The sequence below is a fragment of the Rousettus aegyptiacus genome, unplaced genomic scaffold, assembly GCF_014176215.1.
Source record: "Rousettus aegyptiacus isolate mRouAeg1 unplaced genomic scaffold, mRouAeg1.p scaffold_m13_p_9, whole genome shotgun sequence".
Classification (NCBI taxonomy): Eukaryota; Metazoa; Chordata; class Mammalia; order Chiroptera; family Pteropodidae; genus Rousettus; species Rousettus aegyptiacus.
This window is the reverse complement of record NW_023416312.1, coordinates 95,780,271-95,797,246: the sequence shown is the minus strand read 5'-3', so window position 1 is coordinate 95,797,246 and position 16,976 is coordinate 95,780,271.

The window sequence follows — 16,976 nt, the reverse complement described above, 5'->3', positions numbered from 1 at the left end:
CTACTCAGCACTATGTGCTAGGCAAGACTTATGCTTATCATTTCACATGTAATAGTCCCTTTAAACCTCACAATAATAATGGCCCATGATATAGTTACTATTGCTTTTGCTGCCATTCCACAGCAAAGGAAACTGAGGATCATGGAGGTTAACTGATTTGCCCAAAGTCACAAGTGATTAAGTAGGATAGCCAGGATTTAACCCCCCCATGAGTGTCTCTCAAAGCCAGTATGCTCAACTAGACCAGTGAGACTCAATACACTTCCTTTCTGATAAAAGAGAAATTTAGGACCTAGTGGTAAGAACCAGTATAGGTTCTCACCATTTTTCCTAGATTGAATCCCAGCCCCACCCCTTCTGTTCTCAATGGTTTCACCTCCTTCCCCTATAAAATGGGGATAAGGAAAATACTTCCAGTCCTAGGTATATACTCAAGAGAAATAAAAACAAATCTATATAAAAACTTGTACAAGAATGTATACGACAGCGTTATTGACAATAGTCAAGAACTAAAAACAGCTCAAAAATCCATCAGTAGATGGATAAACAAAATGAGGTCTATCCATACAATGGAATATTATTCAGCTATAAAAAGGAATGAAGCATTGATATATGCTACAACATGGATGAACTTCAAAAACATCCTAAGAAAAAGAAGCCAGGAACAAAAGGCCATGTATTATATGATTCCCACTATATGAAATGTCCATAATAGGGAAATCTATAAAGACAAAATAAATTAGTGGTTTCCATGGGCTGCAAGGAGAGAGAATAGGGACTGATGGCTAATGGGTATGTTTTTTTTTTTTGGAGGGGGGCTGATGAATTGTTTTAAAATTGATTGTGGTGATTTATGCACATATATGTAAATATAATAAAAGCCATTGAATTATGTACTTGAAATGGGTGAATTGTATGGTATTTGAATTATACCATACCATACAAATACTGCCTCACCACATGAGGTTGTCATCTGGCATAAATTAATTAAGTGCTGAAAAGGGTGCCTGGCACATGATCATCTCTGAATATACGTCAACAATTAAAAAAATGTAGAAAGGTACCAGGATGGACTTGGGGTATTGGTCTTCTTTGGGCACCACAAGAAATCACAATCAATTTTCACAGTGATTTTACTGTCTTTTCTTGAAAGTCATTAAGTCCCTTCCATCCTGTCATCCAAAAAATACAGAAAGCAGTACCAAACTGCACAGGAGAAATAAGAGGAAAACAGAAGCAAACTAAAACCAATATTTCAGTGGGAAATACCAACCACAGTGGGAAAATACCTCATTCTGTTTGTGTTTTGGGATTCATTAACCATCGGAGAGATGCCTGCCTGTGTCTTCCCTATGCTGCCCCTCCTCTGAGTCCTCTCCATCCTGTTCCCACTCCTGAATAGTTTAGCTACTGCTTCAACTAAATACTTACTTCGAAAACTTCAAAGCTCAAGACCACATAGAGGATAGTACCGGTCAAGTTATAGCAACCTGTAACAGCAACTTCTCCTAACATCTGGTCCAAGGTGAAGCACTAAAGGATCCCCAGAGCCAGCTGTTGATTGGCTGTGGGACAGCTGTAGCTGTGGTATCAATAAAGGAGGACCGCTTCTTGGCTGCCTCCACTCACCGCTGAGCTTCTGCCCCAATCATAGCAAAAGAGAACAGGAAATGTAAGAGTACCCCAAGGAGAAGGGAAAGAAACCACACTTCCCACCCTCCCAAATGTCTCATTTCACTTTAATTATGGAAATTAGACTGTGTTGTTCGCAGCTGTTCACAAGTTAGGCTTCCTTGTCCTTAACCTTGTATCCTAGTAGGAGCTTTCATCAAATAACACTAGCACATCACAGAGGGCAGGGTTCTGGCAATTTCCTGTCCTTTGGTTTAATACACGAGGGGATGGGGCAATTTAGTGAAGGGCTGTGTTCTAAAGTGCACCATGAAGCAGTCTTTCACATGGTGAGCTCGCTAGTCCAGTTCACAAATCCATCTGTAGCTCAGCTATGGATATTTTCAGCAGGGTTGCGATTCTCCACCCAAAACACTTGAAACCTAATGTTTCAGATCAGAATTATTCAGATTTCAGAAATGGGACCCACATATATATTGTATATAATCCCCCATGGAGGTAGGGAGCAGCAAGCTATAACTAAGATGATAAGTTTCCTAAGATGAAGCAGAAGAATACTCAGATGAAGGATAAAGACTAGCCTCACAGTCAGTTCACGTCAACATTTGATACCAAACCAGTTTGCTAGAAACCTGCAAAAGAATATTCAGTTCCCTGTCCATACTGGATTTTAGACTTGCAGATAAGGGACTGTGAACCTGTACCTTCACGCACACATTACCAGTTGTGCACTCCTGGGCAATTTCCTAAGCTGAATGAGCCTCATTTTTCTCATCTGTAAAAGTGGATCATATTAAAAGAGCCGATGCACGTAAAGCTTTGAGCTGTGCCTGAGATGTGGTAAGAGCTCAAGCAATCTTATCTCATCTCAGTATCTATTGACAGATAAATGGATAAAGATGTGGTGTGTGCGTGCGTGTGTGTGTGTGTGTGTGTGTATACATACAGATACTATGGAATAGTGTTTGGCCATACAAAATGAGGAAAGCCTTGTATTTGTAACAAAACAGATGGACCTTGAGGGCATTATGCTAAGTGAAGTAAGTCAGAGAAAGAAAAAATACTGTTTGATCTCAATTATATGCAGACTCTTTTAAAAAAAAAACAAACTCATAGAAAAAGAGATCAGACTTGTAGTTACAAGAGCCAGGGGTCGGGTGGGGAGGGGGAATGGCAGAAGGCAGTGAAAAGGTACAAACTTGCAGTTATAAGATAAATAAGTACTAGAGATATGATGTACGACTCGGTGACTCTGGTTTCTGCTACTGTGTATAGAAAAGTTGAGAGAGTAAATCCTAAGGGTTCTCGTTATGAGAACATTTTTTCTTATTTTTCCATTTTTTATTGTACCTATATGAGATGATAGATATCAACTTACTATACTAATAGTTTCACAATATATGTAAGTCGAACCTTTATGCTGTGCATCTGAAACTGATACAGTGATGTGTGTCAATTATATCTCAAGAAAACTGGGGAAAATGTTATCTCTATGGTTGCTGCTTCTGAGGTTGCCACTGGCTTCATTTCTACCCTCCACAACAGCAGGAACTGGAGGGGACCGGGCAGTGGCACAGAGTCCTAGATACCAAGATTTGTTAATTTTCCATATCTGTACGAAAGGTATGTCTTTAAGTTAATCACATTTCAGGTGTTTAGAATCAGCAAAGATCAGCTGTGACTTTGGGGAACGGGAACTACCATTCCATACTGTCCACCACTCCCTTATATGTATGAGGTGCCTTGGGAGTCAAGGGGTTACAAAGCATACTGTTGGCATGGCAACACGAGCTGCCTTTTGTTGAGCCCCTAAATCCGCCCAGCACTGCACTAGGTACTTCCCAGGTATTATCTTGGAGATCATGGCCACAGCCCTATAAGGACAGTATTACTGCTACGACTTAGAGGGGTTAATAATTTACCCAAGATCACAGAGCAGCTAAGAAATGGCATCTTCAGTCTTCAGCCCAGTCTCTTTCCTCTACACTGCCTCTGGGGAGAGGTCTGAGATGTGACCACTTGGTTAACACAAAATGAGTGAATCTGGCAGGAAGAAACAGTCACCCACGGTTGTCAGAACGCACACTTCACCTGGAAGAACAAATGGCCTACACCAATTCTCCTGGTTTTGAGAAATATTAAACATAGTGTGGGGTGTGTGTGTGCACATGCGCACGCACACGAGCATGTGTGTGTATGTGTGGTCTTTGGGGGTGGGAGTAGGGAGGCTGATTATTCTTATGAAATTTCATTATGGTTTAATTATTTTTTTCATGAGATAAGCCCAAAAGCCTTTGTTTCAAATATTATTTCTAATTATTCATGTCTTATGAATACAATCACAAATAAGGGTGAGAAGGTAGGTTTATTATTTAATCAACTACATAAAAATGATGTACTATTCAAATTTAAAAGGAAGGAGAGTCATCTTATAATTAAAGCCCCAGTCAGATAATGGGGTCTCTCTGGCTATACCTATTCTTCAGTTGCTAAAACCTTTGAAGAGTAAAGTATGTCACAGAGTCACAACCTGACATTGTTAGAGCAGATGCTGGGTTTCGATCAGGGGTTTCCAGGAGCCTTGCACCTTGGGAGGGGACAGAGAAGTCACATTACATTCCAACTCCTATCCTTTACAGCAAGCCCTCCTGAAACTCAGCCCACACTTTCAGTGACAGGGGCCTCCCTACCCCACGAGGTAGCTTGTTCCTCTGGTGGACAGCCCAATGGGTCAGAACACATCAACTTTGTGCTCAAGCAAGCAGCTGAAATCAAGTTCCGCTGTAGCATTCATCCTTCTGCTCTAGCTTTATCCTCTGATGTGATCATACTCACTCTACTCTCTGCCGAATACATGAACCCCAGGACTGTAAAAACACATACATGTATGACCTCCTCTTAATCTGGGCTGAATGACTTGTTTTTTCTTTTCAGCTGCCTCTTATGTGGCATGATGTCTAGACCTTATGTCACCCCTCTATCTACCCACTTTTGGATGTCCTGTACAGTGCAGTGCTTCTCACACTTGGCTGCATAGTAAAAATCGTCCTGAGAGCTTTTACGAATCAGGATGCCCAGCTCAGACCCCATACTGATTGGATAAACATCTCTGGAGATGGGCCCCAGGCATCAGTATTTTAAATTTTTCCGGGCGATTCGAATGTGTGGTCAAGTTTACGAATTAGGGCTCTATTCCTTGGCTACTCAAGAGCGGCCTACATACCAGCAGCCCCAGCATAACCTAGGAACTTAGTGAGGAATGCAGATCTCAGACCCCGCTCCAGTCAGAATGAGAATCTGCACTTTGCAAGATGTATTGGGATCCCTGTGCGCATTTTGGTATGAGAAGTCAGGCTATGAGGCACGTTCTATCTCAGTCCTATTTACATATTGTTAAATCTTAACACTCCTTTATTGCATTATCAAATACAACAAGGTCTCTACTGACTCAAGGTTTTCCATGAAATGTTGGGACTTCCTCTGGCTGACTCCCAATCCATTTCAGGGCTGAATGAATCCTCTTTTCAGTCCAACAACTGGACTCTGGTTATCCAACTTTCCTGGATCTAGGAAGCTTTAACTGGTACACTGTTTCCTAAACTAAGATTCACCGACATACTCCCAGGATTTGGCAGTTAAATAAGAATGCTTTAAAGTGGAGGTTTTAATTTTGATTGGGAGATCTAAAAAAATTAATATCAGCTATACACATTTTAGAAATCATGTGAATGACTGCCTACAGCTGGGCACTGCCTTGTGATTTTTAACTTACATGTTACCTTTTGTATTTATAGTCACTCTGGTGCCAATTAGACATCTTTTAAGGGTCTCAGGCCCATGAGAAAATTTTTTTAAAATACCAGCCTAGGATGCAGAGCCAGGATTTAAATCCAGATCTGTAACTCCGCAGCCTGTGCTTCTTCTGTCTCTCCCCCACCCCTCGCCGCCCACCCCCACCTGTGCTCTTAAAACACGGTGTCGCACCAGACACCACACTGAAAGACCATACACTTTTCTATCTTCTCCACATTCTCTCCTGAGATCAAGCCTGGCCATCAGAATGGTACCTGCTTTAACCATGTTGCCTTTGCTTCATTAAAGTCGCATTCACTTAGCTCATAACGTCATGGGAAAGAACTATATGACATCCAGCCTTGCTTCTGCTATGCCCACTATGGAGAACCAATGGAGAAACTTAAAATTCCTCCCTATGAAATATTTTGTCTACCTTGAAGAAATAGTACTATCTCTCATTAGAAACTTGAATTGTGCATCAATGATTCTTTGACTGAGATTATACAACTAAAATGCTCCAGGATCCTGGAGTTTTATAAGAATTGTTTAGCTTTATACTTTTATTTGTTATTACAATCTAAAGAATCCTTTCATATGGTGGCCACCTTGTAGTTCAGTACTAGAATATATAATCAGATCTCACACTTGCATTTTTTTGCAAGAGCTTTGGTAACAAATGAAGGTCAAATGCCATTATAGAAAATGAAGAGTAATTCAAAGAGTGGAAGGGGTGGTAGGACTGACGTGCCACATGCCCTTGATTCGACAAACACAGCAGGCAGACCAGCTCACATTGCAAACAGATGTACCTACCAAGGTGTCAAAATAATAGCAGCATTATTCACAGTGGTCAGGACATGGAAGTATCAAAACTGTCCTATAATGGATGACTAACTAAAGAAGCCATGGTACATACATACAATGGAATATTACTCAGCCATAAGAACAGATGAAATACTGCCAATTGCGATAACATGGATGGATCTTGACATAATCATGCTAAGCAAAATAAGCCAAACAGAAAAGGTTGACAATCACGTGATATCACTCATATGTGGAATATAAACCTAAAAGCAACAAATGAGCAGGACAAACAAACAGAGACTCATGGACATGAACAATGGACTAGTGGTTACCAGAGGGTATGGGGTAGGGGAGGAGGTGGACGGGGTAAAAGGGGTCAAATATGTGGTGACAGAAAGAAATCTAACTATGAGAGGTGAACACACAGTGTAAATATATATATGCCTGACTGATAGAGTGTATAGCTGAAACTTATCGAATTTTGTTAACTGTTACCAAAAAAATTAATTAATTTTAAAAAACAATTAAATGGTACTTTAAATACGTAAAGATGAATTTCTCTTTAATGATATTTTTACATTTTAATGTTATGTTCTGGGATATTAAATTTTCTGTCTCCTCAAATGAACCAATGAATACCTAAAATCTAGTTCTCTGATAAAAAGGAAATATAATAAATTATTAGGACCCAAATAATGGACTGCTATGCTAAAAAAGAAAGAAATAAAGTAAGGAAGGAATTAGACTATAAAAGAACTAAGTTATATTAGTACTGAAAACAATAAATATTAAATTTTAGCAAAATCATCTACCATAAAGCAAGAGCTGATAATCTCAGCTCTTGATAGTGTCTCTCTTAAAATCCTTATAAAAACATTAAACAAAGGATGGAATATCACACTGATGGCTAATCCATACCAAAATCATGGAGGAATTTCTACCAATTATAACTGTAAAGTGAATTGATACTGAGATGGACAACACATTCCACGGCCCGGCATGTGCTACACAACAGGGTACGGAACTGGTTCAGTTATGCCAGGTTTCTTCAATGGGGCAAATGTCTCAACTCGGCAAAATATTGCCCTCCCCTCAGCCCATTCACACAACTCGTCTTTATTCAATTACAGATCGCAATTCCCAGGAAATAGCAGGACAGGAAAAGTACGTGCGAGTTGGTGTGTCTGGCAATAAATGCTAGTGGTGCCTTACATCCTGTAATGATTGGGATTTACTAATACATTGCTCTAGTGTTTTCAAATTGAAGGCTGGAAACCATTATTGACATGTGAAATAATTTGGCTGTTATGTCCTCTTTAAAAAATGAGATAAGAGGATATTAGAGTACCTCTCACATAGAAAATTTACTGTTATGTAAAACTTCTCTTTGGGTGATTGTGTGTGTGTGTGTGTGTGTGTGTGTGTGTGTGTGTGTGTGTGTTCCAGATCACAATGTTAAAGTGTCTTTCACATGAGCCCTGCTTTTGTCAATTAACACATGGTCACTCCAGCTTTGTTTTACCTGAAAATTTTGTGAATGTGTCTGTGTTCTATGTCGACAATATGGTACGATGATTACAAGGATGGGCTCCGGAACCAGGTCACCCATCTTGCTATAGCCTTATAACCCTGGGAACATTATTTTGCCTCTCAGTGCTCCTGTTGCCTTACCAGTGAAGTGATGATAATAATAGTGCTTACTCAATAAAGCTATTGTAAAAATTAAATGAGTGGATACATGTAAAGCAATTGGAACCATGCTTGGCTTGCTCTAAGTGCTATTTAAGTATTAGATATTATTAATACAACTATGATTATCTACCCAAGACAAAGAAAAGCACTGCATATGATGGTGCAGCCAAGTGCAGAGCTCCATGATCAGCCACTTAGAGACCTCCGGCCACTTCTGCATTGATCCATTAATCATCACTTCGGATGTAGTGGCTCCACCAGCCAGGAATTCACTTAACTATACTTCCACCCAGTATTAATTTCTCCATCTTCAAGATGCCATAAGAGGCCCAGGCATCCCATTCTGCTCACAGTCAACTACAAGGCCCCAGCCATGACCGAGCAACATTGCATGCCCCCTACTCCCATTGTCTGCCAACCCTGTTCTCCTCTCCCTTCACTTTCCTCCTGGCTCAATTAAATCTAGTCATACTTACCTCCTTACTGATTTTTGAACACTTACTTTTGCCCTTGCAAAACCTTTGCATTTGCTTCCCTGTATCTGGGGTACTTTACCCAGACAGAACCATGTCTTGCTCCCTCCCTTCAGGTCTCTGCCTATAGTCACCTTAGAGGGGCCTTCCCTGGTCACCCTATGTTAAATAACATCCCCTGCTCATCCCAGACCCAGCTGGTCCCTCCAACTCCCAGCACTTGACAACAGCAGACTTGCTATATTATTTAGTTGTTTGTTTTTTCTTTTTCATTAGAATTTCAGCTCCAAAAACATGGATTTTTGACTGTTTTGTCCACTGCTCTATCCCCAGTGCCTAGAAGAGTGTCTGACACAGAGTAGCAGATGGAGTGATTGAATAAATATTTGTTGGATGAATAAATAGCAAACCCTGCAAAAAGCCAGATCTATTACATCAATAGCATTCTCCTGACCTAAAAGTCTGGTAATAGACTTTTAAAACTCTTTTTAAATAGATGTTTAAGGCATTAAGCTTAGTTTAGCACGACTTGCTCTCAATGCACATAGAATTTTATACATGATAAAACAACTTTGTCTTTTTGTGCAACAAAGTATGTGAAGGCCTATTAAACACTACTCTGCCACATTTGTAGATTCTTCTGCAGCCTTTGGCTCTGTCAACCAGAAACCAGCTCTGGCCCAATAATGGCCATGCCCCATCATTGATAGGCATCTCTTAGTTCTGCTTCAACAGGCTCTCACTGGCACCCCTGATGAAATAAAAGTAGAAATTTCCAGTTCTTTGACCAAGGGGTAAAGCAAGGGCATATCTTAGTCCTGCTCCTATTCAACCTTCATCTTAATGACATATTTAATCTTGAAATCAGATTATAGGGTATTTCATTACCTCTATACAATTTCTAAATCGCTGCAGTGTGCAAGTACTAAACTTTAGCTTTCAGGCCTGCTTTTATTATTCAGTTTATTTATTGAAGTGGCTGTTCCTCGTGACATTTCTACTCTTACTTGTATTTTCCTCCTATGTTCCATCATTTTTAAAAAGCATGGTAGTCCCAGGTCCCGTGTACCCTGCCAGAGGGCTGCAAGCTATTCCTTGAGGACAGGATCCTAGAATAACCCCAAATGGATTCTGCTAATGATTTTATTTACATTTTTAATATTTAAATCAATATAATACAGAATAAATAGTCATGAAACTTTTTCCTTCTTAATATTTTATAATATAGTATGGCATACATTTATTTTATAAGATCCAAGATAACACTCTAATACCAAATTGTCTAAAGCAGTCTTGCTTGGTATTTTTCCTCCCTCAACTTACCCTAGAAGCTCTATCCCTGTATTTGCCAATATTTTAAAACAGTTCACAACCTTTATAATCTCAACATTGTTTTAATGTAATTTTTTGTCCTTTCATAAACTGTCTCAAGTTCTCTTTGAAATGAGGTATGGTACAAATATACAAAAATACTAACTTAGGAATATATATATGTATGTGTGCATGTATATGTATATGTGTGTATATATCCAAATGGTATGATTCACTTAAAGAATCACCATTAAATATTAATTATCCAAAAAGAAAATTGATGATGGGGGGCAAACTGGCAATTTGATGTACTCTATATTATCAGTCAATTGATTGGTACTGCCTATTTAAATAGCTAAATATTTATTTTAACTAAGCACATTCTGGGAAATGACATACTAAGACATTAAAGGCCAGTCACTAAAGCCATAGGAGCCAGACTGAAATTCTCCTGCACCAAAGGGGGCCACTTAATCGATCTTCCTCTAAAACTTTTCCACAGTGTAATTCAGTAACCTAAATTCTATGTGAATAAAGGAATAAAGCTAGAATGATAAACAAAGAGTGCAAATCTAGGACCATTGCAAAACAGTCGCCTAAAAACAAGTGTACTTACCAAAACCAACACCTCTCCAGTACTTTGGAAGTACAAATTCAATCATTTTGTATTCACACCAGAATCTGTATCCATGGGATCATAATAAAACATCTAAAGAAATTGCCATTTACCCTTGAGAACCAGGTCTCAAATTATTTTGGCTTCAACCTCACAATAAGATTAACAAATTTTATAAATAATTTGTGTTGTGTCAATTCTATTCTATTAGCTTTGATTTACAGGGTCAGAGTTGGCCTTAGCCTATTAGTTGACTCAATTTATTGAATCTCTACAATGCATAACACAGCGACCCAGGTACTGGGGATATAAAATGAATACAACATGATCCCTGTCCTCAAAGAGATCACAACTAGTTGGGTTGGGGAGAGGTGAAGAAATACTTAAGCAATTTTAATTAGTCTACAGTATGGTTATTGTTAAAATGAAGGTTGAACAATGTGCTTTGGCAAACCCAGAAGATGAGGATCGCAATGCATTCATGCTGGGCAGGGGAGGAGGAAAAGGCACACGTGGAGAGGGAAAAGTGGGAACAAATACCATGTGAACCCATGGCATAGAATGCAAAGGGGAAATGGTGAGGGACAGAACACAAAAGTTGACTGGGACCAGGTCTCTATTGACCATCGCTGCCTTGCAAAGGTGATTGGACTTATCATAGAGGTCACAAGGAGACATTGAAGGAATCTCATAAGATTATGTCAGAAGGTAAGAGAATATAATGTTTGGAGGCAGGGAGGCTATTAAGAGAAGTGTACAAGACTTAGAAATCCTCAACATACCCTGGAAAGCGGGTAGTTTTTTAAAAAGCACCTATATGCCAACCAATCTCAGATCATTTAAAACCAGTATCTGGAAGTGATCTCAGACATTAGGATAGTTTCAAAGTTCCCACAGATGATTCTAGTGAATAGCAGGAAATGTGATCTCCTGGGACTCCACCAATAAGGAAGGAAAGGTGTTGATATTAAAGCAGTGCTGATGGTGATGGAGAAGAAAGGAGGAAAGGAGGAAAAGAAGAAACGAGGAAAGGAGGGGGGAGGCAGATAAAAGAGACATTTCTAATATAGAATTTAAAAGACTGGCTGAATGGATCGGAGAGTTGAGGAAGAGTAACGAGATGAGTTAGATGATGGCTGGATGATGGTGTCTCTCACTGCTAATATAGAAAACTGAGGAAGAGAAATGGGTTTTGAGGAGACTAATCATGAGTCCAGGCTCAAGCACACAGAACATGAGGTCGTCATAGGACACGTAAGTGGGTATCCATTGGACAACTAGATATATAGAGCTGGGGTTGAGAAGTAGAATCAAAGAAAATCTATGAATAGGTCTTTAATTAGACACTGTTTATTGGACTGGCTCTCTTAGAGGTATTATTCTTCTAGATTCAGAGTCAGGCTGAACACACATTGACTGGATACTTATATGTGCCCAGAACTATTATCATTCCATATATCAATTTCCAGGTGATTGTGGGACAGTGAAAAGGAATGACTTGAGTGACTTATCTTTCAGAGACAAATCTTTACTGTACCATTAACTTTGGCTGTTCACTGGAATCGCTTGAAGGATTTAGGGGGAAAAAAAGACACCTGCCAAGCCGAATGCCAGGCCAATTAAATCAGAATCCCCAAAACAAGCTCATAGAGAAAGACAACGGATTGGTGGTTACCAGAGAGAAAGAGAGGAGGGTGAAATGGGTAAAGGGGGTCAAATGTATGGTGACGAATAGAAATGACTTGTGATGGGAAGCATGCTACAGTATATACAGATATCAAATCATAATGTTGTATACCTTATAGTGTTATAAACTAATGTTACTTCAATCAAAAAAATAGGTTAGTTACCAAAAAAAATTTCAAGAAGTGGCACCCAGGCAACAGTATTTTCTTAAGCTCCCCTGCTGGTAGTTCAAATGAGCAGCCGAGGTGGAGGACCATGGCTTTACAGAACACTATTTCTAAAGCATACTAGCTTCTGTGATTAAAGACAGAGCCAGGCAGGATCTCCTAGGCGGGGACACCTGTACATGTGGTGAAGCCCATGGATATGCACAAAGTGATCTGTTTCTGAAAATAATCCAAAGTTCGGGGGCTAATTTTAACCACTGACTGCATTGTGCAGACCCATAACTCAAGTGTTTCTTTGCATTGTATTCCTCAATACCAAAGCGTAAACTATCATAGACTCTAGTTAAAGCAGCAGAGGGTGATGATTCCTTTTATGAAACGATGCTAAAATTTTGCCAGCTCTTACAGAAGTTCACTGTAACTTAGTTCTGTTTTGATCTTTGTAATTTTTTTAAGTCACATTATATCTACCTTTTGCTCTATAAGTCTCGCAATAGCCTTTGGCCAAAAGCAATAAAATTCTGACCTGAAGATATATAATAAAAAATGCTCTGCTGTTCTTTCCCCAGCAACCTAATAAAATCCATAGTGCTGTGAGCAAAAGTCTTTATGCCCTTTTTAGGATGCCAAATCAGTGGCATTTCCCCAGGTTGACAGTGGTGGTTTTAAAATCTAGGAAAGCGAGCAATGATAAGGAATTTGCCTCTCTGTGCATTTTTCCTCAGAACTGGGCTGTGCCTAGGTCCTCTTAAGTCTGCAGAAGAAAAGTGTCCCTGAGACTCTCTTAGCTTTCTCCAGGCCTATCACCCAATTCATAGCCACTTAGCCAGTAATGCTGAGTCCCAAAGGCACCTGGCACACGTTACAACTAATATTGGCTAAGCCACCTTTAAGATAGTAGGACCTCAAATGACCTTTGGAGATAATCAAGTCTAGCTTTGTCCTCAGACACAAGTCCAAATAAGGTTCAGAGAGGCACAGGGCCTTGCCCAACATCACACAGGACTAGAACCCAGTCCTCCTAATCCATCACCCCTCTTCTTTACACCTGGCTCTAGGTGAATTTCAGACATCATGAAAGACAGGCCTAGCTCTAAAAAGGAAGTCAGCCTCAAAACCCGAAATCTCTTCCATTCTGATGATGATAATGATGATGATGGCGCCACTGATAAATATGAAGCAAAGGACCTTGGGAAAGATCTCTGGCTGCCAGCCATAATTCTAGGGCTCTCCCTTTAAAGCTACAGTGGCCTCACCTCCACTGAACAGATACTCAAGCTTCAATGCAAGAAGTGATCCACTTGCCAGGTGGTACAAAGTTGATGCTCAGACACATTGTGCTATTCTCCTTACCTAATGGAAGAGGAGAAGGAGCTTGGGACTCTGCCACACATGAGCTGTATTATTTGGGATGAGTCACACTACCTGTCAGAGCTTCAGCTTCCCCATCTGTCAAATGAGGAGAATAATATCACCTGCCACACAGGACTGGGGGATCACCTGGGCAGTGGTTTCCAACTGGAGATGAATTTGCACCCTATACCAGGGGACATTTAGCAATGCGTGGGGATATTTTTGGGGCCTTATGACTGGACAAGGGGTACTACTGGCATCTAGTGGGCGGAGGCCAGGAATGCTACTAAGGCACATGACAACCTCTCACAGCAAAGAGTTTCCCAGCCCCAGATGTCATAGCACCGAAGATGAGAAGCCCAGAATTAGATGGATATGTGAAGCATTCAATAAAGGATGGTCCATTTTCTTTGGTGACTACACACGAGCTCTTGGTGTTTGGAGGATTCGCTCACAGAAATCAAACTCCCAATTTGCTCTAAAGGAAGTCTGTTTCTCAAGCTACCCAGGTGAATGTTCAAGTGGGTTTCCCAAACAAGGAGTGTAAAGTACACTGGTCAAATGTGTGTCCTAAGAAGCCATTTTGCCCCCACAGAACCCAGTTTCTGTACAAATAAACACTTCTACTGGTTTATGATCAAGCAATTTCTCTGTTTTGTCACCTAATTTCTCTGTAAAGATATGGCTTTTACTTTAAAATTAGGCATGAGCCTCTAAAAACTGGGCCCAAAAAGAAATGAAAGCCCCAGAAACTGGTGGGAGAGAGGCTGAGGAAACCTCTCTAGGTAAAACACACTTGAAGACAGACTACACAGTTTCTCCATATGAAGCCTTTGTCCCCACCTTCTCCAATTACATACTGTAGCTGAAGCTAGAAGCTTCTATTCAACTTGTCTTGAGCCACTTGGTTACAATTTTTTATTCATGTCTTTGAGGTGTATGTGTGTGTGTGCATGCGTGTGCACACACACACTGAAAGCAACAGGTCTTAACAGCTCTAGTGTGAAGCCTACTGTTTAGAACTGGCAAGCAGTGCTCATCCTCACTTTCCATAACAGTAGGGAATTTTTCCAGGTATGTGGGAGGCAGGCTGCTTGGAGCCATTATAATGCTTGCTCCCAACATGATCGCCTTCATTAAATAATCTTTTAATGCAACATTAATAGTAATTACTGGATTACAGTTCAAAATATTTGATAACAGCCCACTATGGAGCTGAAATGCTACTGTTCTAGAGAAGCCAGTGGGGAGCGGGCCTCCTGCACAGTGCCACGAATACAGTATCCAGATGCAGTGTGATGCAAACCATTTGCTATTCCTCCTAAAAAGACAGATTGCTTCAGCTCTAGGAGTATAATACATGGATGGGGCCATAGCAAAACCATTACAGCTGTTTAAAGGAAACACATGCACACGCACATAGACACATGGACATAAGTAGTTCTTTCTTTCCCTTTTCCCTATCTCCATGGCCATCCTCCCTAACTTAAACCTTTTTATTTAAAATTAAATCAGTCCGTTGGAGTTCTTAATTTTTTATTTAAAAAAAAGCTCTTTCATATTATCATACAGTCTCAATGATGACCATTTTCTCTTCCAAGGCACTATTTTTGAGGAAGTTTATACAGCATGGGGTATATCTAGTGCCCTCCATTCCTTCTTAGTGCTGTGTGCATATGAGAGAAAACTCGAATTAGCAGTTGATTATTTAATTTTGCTGAAAAAGAACTGGAAAAGGGGAAGAGCTCACAACACTCCATGGAGCTTGATTTATCCTTCCCCTTGCTCAAGGCCCTGAATTGCACCCATGGCTTGCCAACACCATGGAGCTGCCAGCTGCTTGTGTGGCCACTGCCAAGACCCCATCCTCCACCATGGAATCCCTCTACCTCATCCTCATATCCATTTCTGGAAGGACAACAATACATCCTTTTGTTTCCTCTGGCCGATGCTTGCCCAGAGACCTGTTCTTAGTCCAAGGCTCACTGGTGTCCCAAACCATCACTTCAGGTGTCTGGAGATGGATGGATGAAAACTCAGTTGTCCTGTCCCCACCAAGTGACTTGTCAGGGAAGCACAGAATCTGGTGCCCAGCAAGGGTACAACACTGCTGAAAAGTGACAGGAGAATTTCTATTCTGGAATGATTGGCTCTGGCAAAGCTGGGTAGGAAACCAAACACTGTGCCAAACCTTCATTTTTCCAGATCTGAGAAACTACATCAGTGCCTCATTTTTGGGGAGAGCCAAGTCCACTGAGGGAAGCCCAAGTGAACATGGACCCCAAACTCTGCACCCACCTGATCTGTTTCCATTTCCATGTAAGAGGGCAAAGCATTCATTTTGCACTGTCAACACAAGCCACATGGCTGTTGAAGGATGTCTGAACTCAGCTTCTGGCTACTGTTTCCCAGGTGCATTGCCATGAACAAATCTGAACCCCACCCAAGTATAATGAATCGACTGGGCCATTTTATTGTCCCCTCCTTACCTTAAGGTTTCTTACAAACTAAGGTACAATTTCCCAAACGACAGCTCATTATACTGAGCAGTCCAAACCCCACAAACTAAAGCCATCAATACTAGGCTTTATTTGTTTTATTGAACTTCTCAAAGAAACAGGATATTTATGTGGCTTTTTAATCTATTTCATCATCCTCGATGTTCACAGATTGATCTCTAACATCAGGGTACAGTGAAGAGATATCATAGACATGAACACTCTGGATCTAAGAAGGACTAGAACCCTCTAAATGAGTCCACATTTAAATTCCAAGATCACCTTAATACTATGACCAAAGTATTTGTGTGTGTGTGTGTGTGTGTGTGTGTGTGTGTGTGCTACTAATTTACTCCCATTAGATTCAGATGTATGAAAAGTTACTTTATTTTTCTAGGGTTTATCAAAACTTCCTCCATGCTCCTAACCACCACACACTCCTGGATATTAGGACAAATTTTCTCCAGTTGAGTAAACTCAGTCCAATGCATTCGCTTAAGTTCATAGAATCTTTTCAACGCAGTCTCATTTGGATAAATATTCTCTTTCAGATTTTCTTCAGATGGTGTTTAGGTGTAAGGGGCTGAGGGTTATATGACATTGTGTGTATATTGGTTTTATATGCTTCATGTAACAAATTACCACACCCTTAGTGACTTAAAACAACACACATTTATCATTTCACTGTTTCTATGGGTCAGACATCTGGGAACAGTTTAAGTGGGTCTTCTTCTCAGGATCTCACAAGGCTACAGTTAAGGTGTTGGCCAAGACTGGTGTCTCATCTGGAGGCTCAGCTGGGGAAGGATCCACTTCCAAGATCACATAGGTCGTTGGCAGAACTCATTTGTCTGTGCCAGTAGGATTGATGACAGGTTGCTTCTTTAAAGTTGGTAACAGAGGATGAGACTCTAGCGATAGTATGCTAGCAAGACAGTCTTATATTATA